The 20,492-nt window shown below is 32.7% G+C and overlaps 1 non-coding gene across 1 annotated transcript; it reads left to right on the plus strand.

Moving 5' to 3' along the window:
• The first annotated feature begins 12,157 nt into the window (after window positions 1-12,157).
• Window positions 12,158-12,264, plus strand: LOC139860901 (small nucleolar RNA R71). The gene has a single exon (XR_011763528.1). It is a non-coding gene; the product is annotated as a small nucleolar RNA R71 (small nucleolar RNA).
• The last annotated feature ends 8,228 nt before the right edge of the window (window positions 12,265-20,492 follow it).

Consider the following 20,492-nt stretch of genomic DNA (forward strand, 5'->3'; position numbering starts at 1 on the left):
ATGAGGAAATTAAATGTTCGTCTTAACTTTTGACATAGCTAAAGTTGATTTCCGGAATTCAAGGGATTTAAAGAAATCTTCGAAATCTTTATAAAATTTGATTCTCCGGTAATTAGGAAATTGGGATTTTCTTTGATTAAATGCGGTAAATTATCTCGATTTTCGTGTCTGGAATTTTGCTATAAATTAGCTTTTTCCGTTTCATTATTTTCACCACTCTATACTTTCTTCCTCAATTCATACTTCCAAAAGATTTGTTAATATGCTCAATCCTGTATTAATCTTTGTTATTATATTGACCATATATGCAGTCATTCTTCTTTTTCTTTTATCACCAGAGAAATCTGTTTACTTCTACTATGCTCTTGGGGTTGTAGTGTTTTTAATTCTCCCGTGTCTTTATGTTGCTATACGCATTGATATACACGGTTTGTAATTTTGGTGTCGTTATCGGGCTTTATATTTTCCCTTATATGTCGAAGCTTTATGCTTTTGTAAAGCAAGTAACGGTCCAGAATTCGTAGGTATAAAGTTTCAAATGAACCTAATGTTCTAAGCAGAAAGGAATGTAATATCATGATTTGATTTGTTAAATTATCAGAATCACTGAGGATAGAACTATTAAGAATATATGTTCTTGATATGTTATGTAAGAGTCGTGTAACCTGGAAAATGATGATTATAAAGTCTATGAATCATCATCTTCCATTAAAAATTTAGCATTACTTACTATAATATAATCACGTTGGCCTGACGTCATTATATTAAACTAACTCATGCTTCAATTCCCAACACTTCTTCAAAACATTTATAATTTAAACTTGAATTTTACAAAATATAGAAACTAAAACAGTTTCCTTTATGATGTGATAATGATATCGCAAGGAGACAATTAATTGCGGTCAAGAATCGTTATGAAGATATCTTTAGAAATATAGAGGATATTTATAACGAAAGATACGGTGATATCTTAGAATTCCTAAGATCCAATGACGAGGAAAATTCTTCTGTTTCCTCTGCATTTAATGCTACCATATCTAAATCATTGGTTATCAATCCGAGATGGTTTCAAGAAATTTTATTTTTTTAGATGATTAAACGCTGATTGTAATCGTCAACGGATCTAATGGTTAACGAATAGGCGTTATTGATTTTAAAAGTGATGAATGATAATTTCGGTGGTTTGATATGATAGTTCATCATAGAATATGAATGAATACAATTCATGAGGATCAGAATTGAAGAATGTACAATGTAACATATTAATGTAAGATATAAATATTTCTAGGGTATTACCTACCCGTTAAAATATTATCAGTTTGTACAAAAGAGTTTTAATTACAGTCTTTATGAAAATATACATACATATATATTTTCCTTCAGAAGTAATCATGGATTTAATATAATATTAAACTCATTTGATTTACGATTGAAACGAGAATGAATAATCTCCAAAACCTTTAGAGATTTCATAATTGTCGCGAAATATTTCGCTAATGAAGTTATGAATCAATACATTCATCGTTACACTTTATTTATTATGAAATGGAGTTTATTGTGTTGAAGCAGTGATTAACAATTGTTAAGTCATTAACGAAGGGTGTACATCATAGCATATTAGTGATATGAATTAACCAAGTAGTACATACTAGTTGAGATTCACACGTAATTGCTTAGTACGATAAGATTTATTATTGTTCCAAATCATATATATATATATATATATATATATATATATATATATATATATAAGGTATACATATATAATTCTTCACGAAGAATGAGTCAATACATCTTAACTCATTATTACTAATATTCCTTGGTATCTATGGGCGTATGATGTTGATGTTTGAGGTACTGAGTGTGATGTTGAGGCATGGGATATGGATGTTGTTTGTTGGTGGTGATGATGGTACTGATGGTACTGGTGGTGATGCTGGTTATGCTGCTGGTGCTGCTGATGCTTGTAGAATTCGCACCATATTCTCTATAACCACCACTCGAGCGCGAAGCTCATTGACTTCTTCTACTATTCCGGGATGATTGGCTGTTGGAACAAGGGGGTGAATAAGATCTAGAATCTTCGGTATTATATATTCGTGACGGGATACCCTGGAAAGAAGAGAGAAAATGGTGTTTCGGACTGGTTCGTCGGTAAGTGCTTCAGGTTCTTTGCCAAGAGGTGAATTCAGTTGGTGGAAAGGATCACATTCTTCTTGCCTCCATTGATTGAGTCGGCTACGAACCCATCCCCAATTCATGCAGAAAAGATGATGGCTGATTGGTTCATTTGTTCCGGTTACGCTGCCGTTGGAGCTCGAAGAGTTCGAGAAATCCATATTATGTGTTTGGGATAGGGTTTGATATGAAATGGGTGTTGAATATTGAATGATATCTTCGTCTCCTCGAATAGTATATATAGCAAAAAGATTTCCGTCATTTACGGAAGAAATTTAGGAAAAGTGTTAGACAAAGTCTATTGAGATAGATTTGATAAGATATGACAAGATATGATGTGTCTATACTCCACTTATGCAATAATGGCAGTATGACGTGTCGTATTTAAATGTAGTGGCGGAATTAGATAGTACTTAGGAAAATGAGCAGAGTTCTTAGATTGGCACGACATTCTAAGATAAGTAAAGTTTCTAAAGTATAGTATAGCATTTAACAGTTTAAGGCAACAATTAAAGGCACTATGGTCAGGGAAAGTTATAGTCCTACATTGCTAAGGTACCTAATTGTATAAGGCACACATAAAATGCAATCCTGGTTCTCTACAACAACCTGCTCTGATACCAATCTGTCACACCCCCCCAAATAGGGCCTGCGTATTTGTGACTAATTATATCAAATTACAGTTGTATAAATGAGAACGACTCTATATGAGACGTTTTATTGAGTTTTGCAGCGGAAGATAAATAGATTACATTAAATGTTTTTAAATGAATTGGTAAGTAATGCATGAAGACTCCAGACATGGCAAGCAATCATCATCAAAGCAGCAGATATACAGCGGAAGCAATATTTAAGTACCTGAGAATAAACATGCTTAAATAGTCAACACGAGGTTGAGTGAGTTCATAGGTTTGTCATAAACAATAATTTCAGTAATAGATATAGACCACAAGATTTAGTTTGTAAAGTTGATCTCCCGCAGGATCAAAAGTTATGCCAGTGCGTGATATTTAGACTAAACGTTGTTTGCCCCGTGACAAGTTTTTCTGTCCTTGTCGTTTTAATTTCATTATTAAGTAATACAAAGACTTAGTCAAATGTATCGGGGACGTTACTCCCGATAGGCCTATCCCCAATAATTAAGAATGCCGCAGCAATTAAAAATATCACTGTAGGGACTTAGTTGGACATAGCCGGGTATAGTATAGTTTTAACAGTTGGTACTGATATTTAGACTAGACTTTCAAGTTTGCCCCATAACAAGTTATCGTTTATGCTTGTCGGTTGGGGACTTGCTGGTCATAGCCCAACATATCACAGTTTAATAGTTGGTACCTGTATTTAGACTAGACTTTCAAGTTTGCCCCGTAACAAGTTATCGTTTATACTTGTCGGTTAGGGACTTGCTGGTTATAGCCCAACATATCACAGTTTAATAGTTGATACGTGTAAAACAGTTATAAAAGTTGCGCATGTATTCTCAGCCCAAAAATGTAAAGAGTAAAAGGGATTATATGAAACTCACATTAAATAGCAGTTGAAGTATTCCACACAAGAAGGAAAGTAAAGCAAGTAAGTGATCTGGATATCAACCTTGAGGTATAACGTTTGATTAGTTAATGTCTAACTTGACATAAAGTATGTTTATTAATATAGCAACTATATTGACAGTGACGGTTTTCGAGAGAAGTTCCTATTTCTCAAAGTTTCTATTTTTGGAAACCTACTATTTATGAAAAACTTCCACTTATAGTAAGCTTCTAGTTTAAGAATGTTCGGGTAATAATTCTTAACAAAGATGTTGTACAATCTCGCCCAAACTTCGTCGCTAACATGCAAGTCACTCGAATGACCTATTGTTACCGAGCGGCCCAGGATCTCTTGACCAGAATCTATGTCTTGGCATTCGAGATCCACAAGCGTCCCATAATGGTAACAAGGATCACCCTAGGCCACAAGTAGCGGTGATGTTTGTAGTCTTTGTACGCTATCTTTAATTATAACCTTCACGTTAGGTGCGTATATACATATATATTCATTAATTCGATTTTAATTATAACTCCTATATATTAATTCATAAAAATACTTTTATAATTTTTAGTAACATATATTACTAATTATAACATGTTATTTATTTTAATTTTAATTGCATATAATTTATAACATTATTTACATATTTCGGTAAAAAAATAATAAACCAAAGTAAAAAGTAAAAAGTAAAAAGTAAGAAAAGAATACTTACTAGTAGTTATTCTTCAAAGAGAGAATGAGAGAAATTTTGGTGTGAGTTTGAATGAGAAATGAGGGGTATTTATACTTGAAAAAAATTAGGTAAAAAGAATAAAATAATTAAAAGAAAAAAAAAATATTTTAATTTTTAATGGGATTTTAAAATTCAAAAGTATTAAATGTTAGGTTATGGGATAATGCACAAAATAAAATAATAAAAGTAGTTTTCCATTATAATTTTTAATTAAAAAGTATTTTATTTATTTATTTATTTATTTTATTAAAAAAATCATTTATTTTAAGGATTTTTTTATATATTTTTTTAAAATAAATAAATTGATTTACTACTTTTCCAAGAATATTTGTCAATATTTTTTTATTCATAATAACAATACTGATAATAAAGATATTAATTATTGATATCTTGTTTAAAAAGGATATTAATAATAATAATATTAATATATCAAATTAATGCGTAATTATTTACAAATAATTGTTCGTGAATCGTCGGAATTAGTCGAGGTTAAATGAAATCATATAAAGATTTTTGTTTAAATTTTGCCGGAAATTTACGGGTTGTCACACATATTAAGAGATATTCATACATAATAATATCATGATAATATAATAATTTAATATCTCATTTGATATAATAAGCATTGGGTTAACAACATTAATTGAGATCGTTAACTTAAAGGTTTCAAAACAACACTTACATGTAATGACTAACGAATACTTAACGACTCCATTAGAATGTATATACATGCTGTGTTTTGATATGTATTCTTACACTTTTGAAAGACTTCAAGACACATATCAAAATACTTCTACTTAACAAAAATGCTTACAATTACATCCTCGTTCAGTTTCATCAACAATTCTACTCGTATGCACCCGTACGATACACAGCTTTTAGATGTATGTACTATTGGTATATACACTCCAATGATCAGCTCTTAGCAGCCCATGTGAGTCACCTAACACATGTGGGAACCATCATTTGGAAACTAGCATGAAATATCTCATAAAAATATAAAAATATGAGTAATCATTCATGACTTATTTACATGAAAACAAAATTACATATCCTTTATATCTAATCCATATACCAACGACCAAAAACACCTACAAACACTTTCATTCTTCAATTTTCTTCATCTAATTGATCTCTCTCAAGTTCCATCTTCAAGTTCTAAGTGTTCTTCATAAATTCCATAAGTATAGTTTCATAAAAATCAAGAATACTTCCAAGTTTGCAAGTCTACTTCCAAGCTTTCTAATCCATTCCAAGTAATCATCTAAGATCAAGGAACCTTTGTTATTTATACTAGGTTATCTTTCTAATTCAAGGTAATATTCATATTCAAACTTTGATTCAATTTCTACAACTATAACAATCTTATTTCGAGTGAAAATCTTACTTGAACTGTTTTCGTGTCATGATTCTGTTTCAAGAACTTTCAAGCCATCCAAGGATCCTTTGAAGCTAGATCCCTTTTTCTCATTTTCAGTAGTTTTATCGGAAAACTTAAGGTAGTAATTATGTTCATAACATCATTCGATTCATACATATAAAGCTATCTTATTCGAAGGTTTAAACTTGTAATCACTAGAACATAGTTTAGTTAATTCTAAACTTGTTCGCAAACAAAAGTTAATCATTCTAACTTGACTTTTAAAATCAACTAAACACATGTTATATATCTATATGATATGCTAACTTAATGATTTAAAACCTGAAAACACGATGAACACCATAAAATCGGATATACGCCGTCGTAGTGAAACAGGGGGCTGTTTTGGTTTAGATAATTAAAAACTATGATAAACTTTGATTTAAAAGTTGTTCTTCTGGGAAAATGATTTTTCATATGAACATGAAACTATATCCAAAAATCTTGGTTAAACTCAAAGTGAAAGTATGTTTTTCAAAATGGTCATCAAGATGTCGTTCTTTCGACGGAAATGACTACCTCTTTAGTAATTGACATGTAACTTAAATTTCCGACTATAAACCTATACTTTTTCTGTTTGGATTCTTAAATTTGAGTTCAATATGAAACCATAGCTATTTGATTCACTCAAAACAGATTTAAAATGAAGAAGTTATGGATAAAACAAGATTAGATATTTTTGATCTTTTTAGCTACGGGAAATGTTTAACAAATCTATACAAATCATATCCTAGCTAAATTATATTGTATTATACATGTATTCTAATATATTATGTAATCTTGGGATACCATAGACACGTATGCAAATGTTTTGACATATCATATCGACCCATGTATATATATTATTTGGAACAACAATAGACACTCTATATGCAGTAATATTGGAGTTAGCTATACAGGGTTGAGGTTGATTCCAAAAATATATATATTTTGAGTTGTGATTTAGCCTGAGACGTGTATACACTGGGTCGTGGATTGATTCAAGATAATATATATCGATTTATTTCTGTACATCTAACTGTGGACAACTAATTGTAGGTTACTAACGAGGACAGCTGACTTAATACACTCAAATCTTTAAAACATAATAAAAATGGTTGTAATTATATTTTGATCATACTTTGATATATATGTACATATTTGTATAGGTTCGTGAATCGATCCGTGGCCAAGTCTTATTTCCGAGGAAGGAAATATCTGTGAAAGTGAGTTATAGTCCCACTTTTAAAATATAATATTTTTGGGATGAGGATACATGCAGGTTTTATAAATGATTTACAAAATAGACACAAGTACGTGAAACTACATTCTATGGTTGAATTATCGAAATCGAATATGCCCCTTTTTATTAAGTCTGGTAATCTAAGAATTAGGGAACAGACACCCTAATTGACGCGAATCCTAAAGATAGATCTATTGGGCCTAACAAACCCCATCCAAAGTACCGGATGATTTAGTACTTCGAAATTCATATCATATCCGAAGGGTGTCCCGGAATGATGGGGATATTCTTATATATGCATCTTTGTTAATGTCGGTTACCAGGTGTTCACCATATGAATGATTTTTATCTCTATGTATGGGATGTTTATTGAAATATGAAATCTTGTGGTCTATTGTTACGATTTGATATATATAGGTTAAACCTATAACTCACCAACATTTTTGTTGACGTTTAAAGCATGTTTATTCTCAAGTGAATACTAAGAGCTTCCGTTGTTGCATACTAAAATAAGGACAAGATTTGGAGTACATGTTTGTAAGATATTGTGTAAAAACTGCATTCAAGAAACATATGTCGATGTAATATATTTCTATTGTAAACCATTATGTAATGGTCGTGTGTAAACAGTATATTTTAGATTATCATTATTTGATAATCTACGTAATATTTTTAAAACCTTTATTGATAAAATAAAGGTTATGGTTGTTTTAAAAATGAATACAGTCTTTGAAAAACGTCTTATATAGAGGTCAAAACCTCGCAACGAAATCAATTAATATGGAACGTTTATAATCAATATGAACGGGACATTACAAATTTCATGGACCATTCCTTCGGATTTGATCCTACGGTTTTCTCTAGAATACGTTTTAAAGCTCGGTTGGTATTTTCAACTTGTCTACTTGTTTGTGGATGATAAGCAGTTGAGATTTTATGAGTTACTCCATATTTTTTGAGAACTTTCTCAAGTTGATTATTACAGAAATGAGTACCCCGATCACTTATTAAAGCTTTCGGTGTTCCGAACCTAGCAAAAAGACGTTTTAAAAAGTTGGCTAGAACTCGTGCATCGTTAGTTGGAAGAGCTTGTGCTTCCGCCCATTTAGATACATAATCAATGGCAACGAGAATGTAGAGATTATTATGAGATTTTGGAAATGGACCCATAAAGTCAATACCCCATACGTCAAATACTTCACATACTTGAATGACATTTTGTGGCATTTCATCACGTTGACTTATTTTTTCGGCCCTTTGACAAGCATCACAGGATTTGCAAAGAAGGTGTGCGTCTTTGCAAATTGTAGGCCAATAGAATCCAGCATCGTAAACTTTTCTTGCTGTGAGTTGAGGCCCATAATGCCCTCCTATTGGTCATGTGTGACAATGGTTTAAGATTTGACTAGCTTCATCCCGGAATACACATCAGCGTATTATTCCATCGGGACAACTTTTAAACAAATGTGGATCTTCCCAGAAATAGTGTTTTATATCGCTAAAGAATTTCTTTCGTTTTTGGTACGACAACCCTTTTTCAAGGAATCCACATACTAAGTAATTTGCATAGTCTGCAAACCATGGAATTTCACTGTAATCGATTCCCAATAGATATTCATCGGGGAAGTTATCTTGTATGGCCGATTCATTTAGAACTTCTAATTCAGGATTTTCAAGACGAGAAAGATGATCAGCGGCGAGATTTTCTGCTCCCTTTTTGTCTCAAATTTCAATATCGAACTCTTGTAAGAGTAAGATCCAACGGATTAATCGTGGTTTGGCATCTTGTTTTGAAAATAGGTATCTAAGGGCAGAATGGTCGGTATAGACCACCGTTTTTGCTAGAACGAGATATGAACGAAATTTGTCAAAAGCAAAGACAATAGCAAGGAGTTCTTTTTCAGTAGTTATGTAATTTGTTTGTGCTCCTTGTAACGTCTTACTAGCATAATATATAGGTTGAAATCGTTTTTCAATCCTTTGACCTAAAATGGCTCCCATTGCAAAATCACTTGCATCGCACATGAGTTCAAATGGTAGATTCCAATTTGGAGTTATCATGATCGGCATATTAGTGAGTTTTTCTTTAAGAATATTAAAAAAATTGATGCATTCATCCGAAAAGATGAATGGAGCATCATTTTCTAGGAGTTTATTCATAGGAGTGGCAATTTTAGAAAATTTTTTTATGAAACGTCGGTAAAAACCGGCATGCCCTAGAAAACTCCTAACTCCTCAAACATTGGTGGGATGTGGAAGTTTATCAATTACATCTACTTTAGCTCTATCCACTTCAATTCCTTCCTTTGAAATTTTATGACAAAGAACGATGTCTTCTTTAACCATGAAATGGCATTTCTCCCAATTTAGTACTAGATTTGATTGTTCACATCTAATAAGCATTCATTCAAGATTAACTAGACATGATTCAAATGTATCACCGAAGACTGAAAAGTCATCCATGAAAACTTCCATGCATTCTTCTATCATGTCGTGAAAAATCGCCATCATGCATCTTTGAAAGGTTGCAGGGGCGTTGCAAAGTCCAAATGGCATGCGTTTGTAAGCAAAAGTAACATAAGGGCACGTGAATGTGGTTTTCTCTTGGTCCTCGGGTGCTATTGGAATTTGAAAATATCCGAAAAACCATCAAGAAAATAATAGTAACTATTTCCAGATAATCTTTCCAACATTTGATCAATGAAAGGTAAGGGAAAGTGATCTTTTCTGGTGGCGTCAATTAATTTTCTATAATCAATACAAACACGCCATCCTGTTACAGTCCTAGTAGGAATAAGCTCATTTTTCTCATTTGTGATGACAGTCATGCCACCCTTCTTAGGTACACATTGAACTGGGCTTACCCATAGACTATCAGAGATTGGATAAATTAAACCTGCATCTAGCAGTTTAATAATTTCTTTCTTAACAACATCTTGCATATTAGGATTTAGTCTTCGTTGGCGTTGCACATACGTTTTATGACCTTCTTTCATAAGGATTTTATGTGTGCAATACGAAGGACATATTCCTTTAATATCATGAATTTTCCATGCAATAGCTAGTTTATGAGCTTTTAGCACAGAAATGAGTTGAGATTTTTCATTTTTCGTAAGAGAAGACGATATTATTACAGGTTATTCAGATTCACCATGTAAATAAGCGTATTCCAAATGGTTTAGAAGTGGCTTTAACTCTAATATCGGTGGTTCTTCTATCGATGATTTGTATCGATATCTGTCTTCTTCTTTTAGCATTTGAATTTCTTCTGTTGTTGGTTCATATCCATTAACCATGAGTGTAGCTAACATTTCAGCTTCATCAATTGGTTCAGTTCCTTCTCCTAAAGAACATTCTCCTGTTCCTTGTAATTCTGGAAATTCTTCTAACAATTCTGCATGTAAATCTATAGTTTGAATATAATAACATGTATCATCTGCAGATTGCGGTTGTTGCATGGCTCTATCAACAGAAAAGGTAACACTCTCATCCTCTATACTTAGGATTAGTTTCTTACTGAACGCATCTATTATTGCTTTAGTCGTGTTTAAGAATGGTCTTCCTAATATGAGAGGAACTCGAGAATCTTCTTTCATGTCTAGAATAACAAAATCTACTGAAAGTACCGACTTTAACTAGCATATTCTCCATTATCCCTATAGGATATTTTACTGATCGATCGGCTAGTTGTATAATTATTCTTGTTAGTTTCAATTCTCCAAGGTCTAGTTTAGCGTATAGAGAATACGGCATTAAATTTATACTAGCACCTAAGTCTGCCAATGCTTCTATTGAACTAAGACTACCCAGAAAACATGGAATCGTGAAACTTCCTGGATCAGATAATTTTTCTGGTATCTTATTCAACAGCACTGCAGAACAATTAGCATTCATAGTAACAGCCGAGAGTTCTTCCATTTTCTTTCTATTTGTGATTAGATCTTTCAAGAATTTAGCATATCTTGGCATTCCTGAAATTACATCAATGAAAGGAAGATTGACATTTATTTGTTTAAACATATCCAAGAATTTGGATTGCTCGGCTTCAATTCTTTCTTTTCTCATTTTACTCGGGTAAGGAAGTGGTGGTTGGTATGGTTTAACATAAGGTTTAGCTTTAATTGTGTTATCTTCATTAACCTTTTCAACTACCGGTTCTGTTTCCTTTTCTTGCTCAGGTTGTTGTTCTTGTGGAATAGGAATAGCATCATCGGAAATTACAGGTATTTCAGGTGGTTTAAGTGTAATACCACTTCTTGTGGTAATGGCTTTAGCCGTTTCATTCCGGGGGTTAGCATTTGCATCGCTAGGTAGACTTCCCGATTTTCTTTCACCTATCAACCTTGCTAGGTTGCTTACTTCTTGTTCCAAATTTTGAATAGAAGCTTGTTGATTTCTAAATGCTTGGGCATTTTGTTCATTGGTCTGTTTCTGAGATGTGAAAAACTGAGTTTGAGATTCAACTAGATTCGACATCATATCTTCAAAATTTGGCTTTTTATCATCTGGTTGTGGTGGTTTGTTTTGAAAAATAGGTCTTTGCTGATTGTAAGTATTGTTAGATACTTGTTGATTGCTAGGACCTTGTTGGTTGTTGTATGGAACATTTTGATTATAATTCTGAATTTGATTGTAGATTGGTCTTGGCGGTTGATAATTATTCTGATAATTATTTCCAGGCCTTTGGTTCATGTATGAAACATTCTCTCTTTGTTCCATTGTTTGTTCAATACTGAGACAATCTTTTTTTAAATGTGGTCCTCCACACTGCTCACAACTAATTCTTATTGAGTGAATATCCTTAGTCATCTTTTCCATTCGTCTCTCGACAGCATCTATCTTTGCGGAAATGGAATCTAAGTCATGGCTAGAATCGGCTCTAGCTGCTTTAGATGATCTAACGATATCTTTTTCTTGATGCCACTCATGTGAGTGAAAAGCAGTGTTATCAATAATTTTGTAAGCTTCAGTTGCTGTTTTCTTCATAATGGAACCACCAGCTGCTATATCGATGTCTTTTCTTGTAGTGATGTCACATCCTTGAAAAAATATTTGTACTATTTGATAAGTGTCTAAACCATGTTGCGGACATCCTCTCAATAATTTTCCAAATCTTTTCCATGCCTCATATAGAGTTTCATTTGGCTTTTGTGTGAACGTAACAATTTCTCCTTGAAGTCTTACGGCTTTAGATGCCGAAAAGAATTGTTTAAGAAATTTTTCAACTAAGACATCCCATGTATCAATCGCCCCTTCAGGTAACGATTCTAACCAATCTTTGGCTTCTCCCTTTAAAGTCCAGAGAAATAACATGAGATATATCTATTCATCCTCCACTTCTCGGATTTTAAATAGAGTACAGATCCTATTAAAGGTACGAAGATGTTCATTTGGATCTTCCTTCGGCGCACCACTAAATTGGCATTGATTAGTTACCATGTGTAGGATTTGTCCTTTAATTTCATAATCTGGCCCATTAATGTCTGATTGAGTAATTGCGTGACCTTGTCCAGTGCGTTTAGCTCTCATTCGGTCTTCCATACTTAGAGGTTCCAGATTTTCCATGATTGAATTTGTTGAATCTGAATCACTAGAGGATTCTGATTTAATGGTTTGTTCCTCGACAATCTCCGTTTGAATGATTGGTGGTTCCGGAGGAAAAATTAATGGTTCAGGATCTCTAAATTGTCCCTGAATATCCTCCGGATTCTCAATTGTGAGGTCGGGTTCAAAAAATGGATTATCGGAAATTTGAATTGGAGTACTTGATTGACTTGATGATGATTCTAAAGAAAAATCAACGGCGACAATATTGGCTAGATGTCTTGATCGAGTTACAGGTGGTGAACGTATAAAAGGTGGTGAACGTTTTTCTCGGTGCATTCACTGAATATCCTATTAGTTATAAAAGATAAAAATTATATAAGTTATCAAATTAATAGACTTTTCTGATTTTGCCCACGTTTCGAATAACCAATAGATGCAGCAGGTAGCCAGGACCCTTTAAATCGGAAGCCCACAACTCTCCACTAACAAATTCAACTATTACTACGAACCAGAAAATTTTGGATGTCTATCAATTTAACCGCTTAAAATAATTTTTCGTTTTGATTTTTAAAGAAATTTTAGAGAAGTAATAGAGAAAATTCTAAGTCCTAAAAATAAGGCGTCAAAAAATAAAAATAGAGTAGCGCGTCGAAACTTAAAAAAAAAACTAAAATTTATAAACAGCGTCGCAAAATTTTAAAGCACCTAAATCTTAGTCTAAAGAAAAAGCACTTAAGAGATTTTACGGCAAAGCCTAAGAATCTAAAAATAAAAATAAACTACGGCTAATACTAGTCTTAAAACTAATTACGAGCGAAAAATATAAATATTACGAATAAAAAAATACAAAATAAAAATAAATTTAAAGTTATAAAAATACAATTTTTATAAAAATACAATTTTTATATTATATTTTATAAAAGTATTAATTTTTATAAAACTAAATAAAACTTAAAACTAAAAATACAAAATTAATTAAACTAAAACTAATTAATATTTTAATTAAACCCTAATTAATAATAATAATTAATTAAATAACCCTAATTTCGTAATTAATGCTGCAATGTTTGACCTGTCAGAAACCTCCGCGAGTGCGGATATTCTCAGTTCAAAACCTCCGCGAGTGCGAAGTATGCAGGTTCAGTTGAAGTGCAGGTCGAAAAATTACAGGTTCAGTTATATTTTTTTTTACTTTTTTGTTTTGTTTTTAATTTTCAGTTTTTATTTTATAGAAAATGTTTTATAATATAACTAAAACTTATATTTTAAATAAAAATCACTTATTAGTATTTTATAACTAAAAATACTCTTTTTTTAATAAAGACTTAAAGATATATATATATTTTTTATATTTTTATATTTATGATATTTAAAAACTTATGTAAATATATTTTTACAAAAATTACTTAAAAACTATTTTTTTTTCTTTTTAATAGCGTCTCGCTTCGGCGTTAAGTGTTGTTCCCCGGCAACGGCGCCAAAAATACTTGATGTTAAAGCGAAGGGGTACTAAATACTATAATATTTTACTAGTAAATACTATTAAATACGATACAATTTTACACAAGTTATTTATTTATTTATAGAGTGGATATACCTAAAACTTGCTACAACACTTATAGGCAGTGTACCTAATCGTACAGTAGTATAGTTTTTAGTAAGTCCGGTTCGTCCACAGGGAACTAGCCAAGTTTAACGCTATATTTTTAAAAACTATATTTGTATATAAATATATATATAAATATAAGAAGTATTATTATTATTATAAAAGGGGGTTTTTACCATTTAATGACCGGTTTGTCGATTTAAAAACTTAAGTCGTAGTTAAAACCTAATGTAAAATATTAAATATATAAAAGACTTAATTTAAAGCGTAAAGTAAATAACAATAATTAAAATAAAATGACAATAAATAAAATTGCGATAATTAAAAAGTACGATAATTAAAATGACAATAAATTAAAGTGCGATAATTAAAAGTGCAATTAAATATGAAATAAAGGAATTATGCTTATTTAAACTTCCGTAATCATGATGTTTGACGTGTTGATTTTAGTTTATTACCATGGGTTAATTGTCCTTTGTCCTGGATTATTCGATATGTCCATACGGTTTTGTCCATAATAGTCCATCAGTCATAAATATAAAGTGCGAGAGTCTTCGTCAAATTATCCTTATACCCGAAGTCAAATATTCCAACTAATTGGGGATTCGAATTGTAACAAGGTCTTATTACTTTGTTTAATGAATACACCAGGTTATCGACTGCATGTAAACCAAGGTTTTAATACTTTGTTAACAATTACACCAATTACCCTTGAATGTAATCCACCCCTGTTTTAACTAGTCCATTAACTATTAATCCAGTCCCGTGTCCGGTAAAATGAACAATTATTGGTATTTATAGATATCCCGTCCACCGTACCCGATCAAGCGTAAATGGTTATTTTTAGATACTTCAAATTATAACCTTTATATTAGATTAACGAGGTATCGTTAAGTTAATATAAAACCCATTAATAGCCCATAGTCTAATTTCCACAAGTGTCGTTCTTTTATCCAAACCCCAATTATGGTCCAAAGCCCAATTACCCAATTTTAATATTTAGCCCAACATCACGATTACTTCGGCATTAAATAAGCATAATAATAACTTAGCTACGAGACATTAATTTAAAAAAGTTGAACATAACTTACAATGATTAATAATAGCGTAGCATTACACGGACAGAGTTTTGACTTACACACTTACAACATTCGCTAACATACCCTTATTATTAAAATTAAATTAAAATTAAAATTAAAATTATAAATTATAAATATAAATATATATATTGAGAGATAGAGTAAGGAAAAGAAAAAGATGTGTTTTCATTGTGCAAAATTCGTTGCCTTTTATAGGCCCACATTTTACTGTGCAGCTCCGCGAGTGCGGAGTTTTTACCCTTTACAGCTCCGCGAGTGCGGAGCTTCGGATTCCAGCTCACCAAATTTTGGATCCTAGCTTTGTCGATATATTTATTATATATATATAATATATAAATAATTTATATAATTATTTATATATTATATTTTATTCTTGTGCATAGTTGACTTGTAATTTTAGGTCTGTTGCGTCGCGCATTTACGTCCGGTTCCGGATTTTCGAACGTCCTTTTGTACGATTTAATAATTTGAACTTTGCGTTTTGCGGATCGTACTCTTGTACTTTTGAGACGTTTCTCATCAATAATTTGAACCTCTTTGATTGTACTTTGTACTTTTTAGCTTTTTGGTCGTTTGTGTTTTCAATTCGTCGACTCTGCCTTTTGTCTTCACCTTTTATTATTTAAACGAATATCACTTGTAAATAGGACAATTGCAACTAAAAGCTTGTCTTTCTTGAGGGATAATGCTATGAAATATATGTCCGTTTTTAGCATTATCAGTACCCATTGTTGAACAAACCTTAGCTTCGATGTAAAATCTCTGAAAACTTCATCAATTGTCATACTTTCTGTCATTCTCATATTCAGAAACTCCGTTTTTAATCTTTCCATCTCATACTCAGAATAATACTGCTCACGCACCTTAGCAGCAAATTGTTCTCAGGTTATTTGACTGATCTGTTCTTTGGGTAAATATGCAGTGATAGAGTCCCACCATCCCATTTCTTCACCTTTGAGAAGCCTACTAGCAAACAGTACCATAGATTCAGGCTCACAGAAACATGCTTCCAACGCTCGCTCTACTTCTCTTAACTAATTGAGTGTCATTGTAGGGTTTGTGTGACCGCTGTACTCAGGGGGTTTGCAGTCTAGGAACTGTTTATAGGTACACTTCTTTCTCGTCTGAGAACTTGAAATGGGTATATCATCTGATTTGGAAACGACTGGTTCAACGGGAATGGCATTTGGAGGTTTTGATAGGTAGTTTGAGGAAACTGTGATTGGGAACTACCTCCAGCTTTAGTATAATAGTTCGGAGGAAAAGTTGTATTCAACGCAGTGGTATTAGGGTTCCATTGTGCCCGTTCTTGTTTCAATTCCTTAATTTTCTCTTGAGCTTCTAATAATCGGCTTTGAAGGTTTATTACTTCCTGTGAAGTTTACATGCCCATCTTTATTAGGGGCTCGAAAAGTACCAGTTCCAGGGACAGTAGGGTCAGTAGCGTTTGCTTCATTATCTGCCATTACTGCACTACCATAACACTCACACCAAGGTTTAGTATAAACTCTATTAGTACTAAAAACTAACACATAACTTGTCCTAATACTCACTTAACCCATCCCCATCATGTTATGTTTGACATGACTCTACTAAGTTTGGGAACATGACATTTAGATCACAATGCACATGCTGCCAAACTAGGCTCTGATACCAACATGTGAAACAATAATTTTTTTTTATACGTGGCGGAAGCATTTATTTATTAATTACCAAATACACTTTAACAGTGTCACGTGACAACATAACAAAATACATGTTTTAAATGGAAGGGACGTAATTACATTCGGTTTACAAAAGAACACAGTTCATATGATAAAAGACTCCATCAGAGTTAAACACTGTCAAACATAACATTATCATGCCCGTCTTCTTCCAAAAGCAATATCTACAAAGCTACAACCTGCAGGGAGGAGATGAAGGGGAATTAGCATGAAGCTAAGTGAGTACGACTAACCACAGGCATTAGTATACAGGAACCGTCATACTAACCATGTCACAAAATGTAACACACAAATATCACCCAAGTGCCATCTACAGAGACTCTGGCGGCTCAGTCAAACCATTAACCACCAGTTAATCGGACTGGGGCTTACCAGAAGTTCCTCCACCACCGTGTTGTATATATATAATCCACACGTGACGGAAGCATCATTCACATATATATACACCACGATTGTCTAGGCTACCACATGAGGAACCCAACTCGCAGGTTGATCTCTCCTACCGAGGCTACCACACAATAGGGACTCACTGGGCTTCAGCAAATAAGCATCAACTAACATGCAGTCATCACAACATACTAACTAACTATAGCAGCAAGTATATCTAACAAGCATGGCAATCATAATATAACATGCTACTCTATACTATATACTCTAGTTAGTCCCACTCACCGATTACCAGCAAATGAGAAGGTGTTCAGCTATCTAGTCACTGAACCTTCTCTTTCTCCTTTTCTCCTGAGAAAGGCATATACACAAGTTAGTTATAATGTCTAGATAACAAACCGACAACAAAACAATACCACCAAATACCAACACTTAAGAACTTAACGACTGGTCCACCAACCGTACGAGTAACACTCTCACTCGCACGTTTGAGAACACTCAACCGTGTGGTTGACAACTTACTCATACGTTTGGTCTATGACTGAACACCCATCAAAGAATTAAATGACCCGTACGGTTTACCAGACGAGTGACCAGTGACTCGTACGAGTCACATCCCAACCGTACGTATCATCTTACCCAAAACAATAGTTCTCCATAACCACTCACTTGCAAGGTTCATAACACGGTTGATCACCCCAACCGTACGAGTGAAGGCTAGCTTGTGCGAGTGATGAAGAACAGTAGCAGCAGCTGATATACGGGTTTTAACTCAAAATGTACAACATAATGTGATGACCCAGAAAATTTCGACTAATTTTAAACCAAACTCTCGATACGATTTAATAGTTTTGACACGATAAGAAAAGTCTGATAAGTTGAGTCTCAAAAATTTTGAACTGTTTCATATATTCAATTGACCTTCGACTATTCCCGACGATTCACGAACCACTATCTGTAAATAAATACATATATATTTAAATATATATATATATATATATATATATATATATATATATATATATATATATATATATATATATATATATATATATAATTTGAAATAGAAACTTATATGATTTAATTCATTTGTGTAACTAAAATAATATATGATATTACTATAAATTTATATATATATGAAAATTATATTGAATAGATATATATATATATATATATATATATATATATATATATATATATATATATATATATATATATATATATATATATATATATATATATATATGATTTAGAATTTATTTAATAAACGCTCGTAGCACTCGTTTGTCATCTTGATAATTATTAACCAAGTTAAAAATGAACTTATGTGATTTTAAAATAAACGGTGATCCGAAAATGAGTTATATAAATTTTAGGCTTATTAAAAATATATTTAAAGGCAAATTAATAAATTTCAACACTTTCTATATTTTACTTAGGATCGAGCGCGGACAGTAATTTAATTTTTCTTTAATAGTTAATGATCAATATTTTACACCATAATGACTAAAATAAATAAATATAGTTAATGTAAAAATTTGGGATTTTTCTGAAGACTTTTTATCCGCCACTGATCAATCATCGGAGCCCGATATATCACTCCGTGAAAACTGTCGGTAAGATATTTAATTAAGATGCACGTTTATTATTATTAATATTATTATATTATATATTTATATTCACGATCCAGTGAATCCGTTAATTGATTGAAACATACTGTTTGGTCACTGTGTTCTTTTTGATTTCATCTCATCAAACGAATCTCAATTATATACATATAAGATATATATAATACATATCTTAGTCATAGGAATGCACTGCTTGCCCAATCATCCTTCTAAACCAAACCCAATTCTTCTTCGTGACCTCCTGCTACTATTCTTCTCCGATGACAAATCAACCTTCACTTTCTTCAACCACTACTATCATCATGTTGAACCACCCTACAACACCACCACTACCGTGAATCACCATCACCGTAATCATTAAACATAACCGAAACCTTCCTCAAATCATTTCAAATTAACACCACCATTTTCACTTTGGTTACTTCCTGTTACCACTTCACCTTAGTATTCTTGCTCGATGAAACAACACCACCCTATTCGATCACCATTTTAACCCTCCATGACAAACACCATCATGAGCCACCACTCACCTCCTTGTTCACTCTTAAATGGCTAACCCATCACCACCAAGAACAAACCTTCATCCACAATCAAACACATACACATATATACACATACACCCTTACTTTCCTCATCATCACAACATCAATCTTCAATCATTAAAAACCTTCATTTGTTACTATTTTCTTGTCTCCTGCAACCCGTCTTTTATATATGATTCATGATGAAATCCTCACCACCAATCACCATTATCATGACTTGGTTACTGTTTTTAATTCGAATGATCACCACCATCATCGATTATATATTTTTCTACTGCAAAACAACACAAAAGACTGCCGTTGTTGCTATTCACAGATTGCTACCATCGAAACATCCTCAACCAATGTTCTGTTTTCCTGTAGGAGAACCACCTATATCCTAGCACAAATCGCCACCTGATTCCCTTATTTAACTGCTACTGCTGCTATTCTTTTTTTGTGTTTCGTTTAAACCGTAGTGAACCCAACAAACACCCCTAACCGAATCACCTCTACCACCCCATCATCCCCATTTAACCACTGATTAGCGACCCTCGTAAAACGTCTCTCTCTCTCTCTCTCTCTCTCTCTCTCTCTCTCTTTCTTCTTTAACGATAACCCAAATCATCAACCACAACTGCCTTCACCATTCTCCACCTTCATCATCACTTGCAATCTGTCTGTTTCGCAATTATTCCTCATGACCTAAACAACCACCAACTGGATCATTTTAAATTGTTTCTGTTTCCATCGATGGGCCAGGTTACAGCTGTCGAGTTAGGTAACCTTTTGTGTTTGAAACAACCGTAATATATAACTCAAATATTACAGTGTAGGTGTTTTTTTTATGCCAGCTGGTATCCTTGTTTATCTATGTGTTATTATATTGATAGTGG

This window comes from Rutidosis leptorrhynchoides, chromosome 7, assembly GCF_046630445.1.
Source record: "Rutidosis leptorrhynchoides isolate AG116_Rl617_1_P2 chromosome 7, CSIRO_AGI_Rlap_v1, whole genome shotgun sequence".
NCBI classification, from domain to species: Eukaryota; Viridiplantae; Streptophyta; class Magnoliopsida; order Asterales; family Asteraceae; genus Rutidosis; species Rutidosis leptorrhynchoides.